The 1,114-nt window shown below is 32.3% G+C and overlaps 1 long non-coding RNA gene across 1 annotated transcript; it reads right to left on the reverse strand.

The window, feature by feature from the left end:
• Nucleotides 1–263: 263 nt before the first annotated feature.
• Nucleotides 264–771, reverse strand: LOC110892376. The gene is made up of 3 exons (XR_004874413.1): nucleotides 683–771; nucleotides 428–607; nucleotides 264–324 (listed from the first exon to the last, which is right to left on the reverse strand). It is a non-coding gene; the product is annotated as an uncharacterized LOC110892376 (long non-coding RNA).
• Between the last annotated feature and the right edge of the window lie 343 nt (nucleotides 772–1,114).

Raw genomic sequence — 1,114 nt, forward strand, 5'->3', positions numbered from 1 at the left:
TCATCCACGTCATACACGGTATCCAAATTGCGCTTCAAGTCACGTTCGCTGTTCGTATCCAAGTCAGCATCCTTCTGATCAAACGATGTTGTAAAGCCAACTTTAAAAACATTTGAGCAAGGGGTTACATCGTCTCCCGTTTGGGATATAGAATCCTATAAAAATAAAATAAATAAATAGGGATTAGTTATAAATATTCATTTAACAGATAATGACTAAAAACTTAAATGATATATAAGGTAAACGATAGTAAACCTTAACATGCAAATCATCATTACGATTTGAATCGGATGGTTCGACATTGACGGCTTCCTCATCAATAGGCTGTTTTTTTTAAACAGTAAAAAACATAAATGATATTAATTAATAGTTAAACATTGTTGGCAAATTGTAATAATAGTAAAAAGGTGAATTGGAATAAATATACCTGAATAGTGTCAAAATGTTTATCAAGCTCGGACAAAACAACCGGGTTATCAGTCATCTTGGAGACTGAGTAGCCATCAGACTTCTTGCTGATGTTAAAAGAAGAAACAACAATCTTGAACGCAAACTTCATATTGAGTAAAGAATTTAGCTCCTTTGGAAAGCTTCCTTCGTTTGCTAACTGTTGAAAAACAAAATATACTTTAGTTTTATATAATAACCAAAAATATGATAAAATGAATTATTTAGTACATACTTCAATGTTGTTGTCTAAAAGCTGATTAGCATTAACCTTCAAAAGCTTTGTCACCTCACGCTCAAACAATGTTAGACTCACAATACCAGTGCAATCTTGCACACGTATATAAAGCCTAATTCTGCAAAGAAATATTAATGAGATTTACTTTTTTTGACAAACAAAACTTAGTATGGATAATATTTACCTTGGAATTGATGAAATGGTCCTTGTATTACAAATATCAGTCTTGCATTCCAATACAGTAACCTCTTCAAAACCATCAGTACCATCCTGCTTCTCTTTAACAACAGTAATGGTTGAAACCTTTTTGTTACAGTTGGTGCACGCGTTGTAAAACCACTCATTGTTCGATGCAAAACTCTTGATAGTCCCAACAATGACAACAAACTTCGTCTGTGTTTAAGATATAGATAATGTATAACAAAATAG

The sequence above is a fragment of the Helianthus annuus genome, chromosome 12 (genome assembly GCF_002127325.2).
Source record: "Helianthus annuus cultivar XRQ/B chromosome 12, HanXRQr2.0-SUNRISE, whole genome shotgun sequence".
Classification (NCBI taxonomy): Eukaryota; Viridiplantae; Streptophyta; class Magnoliopsida; order Asterales; family Asteraceae; genus Helianthus; species Helianthus annuus.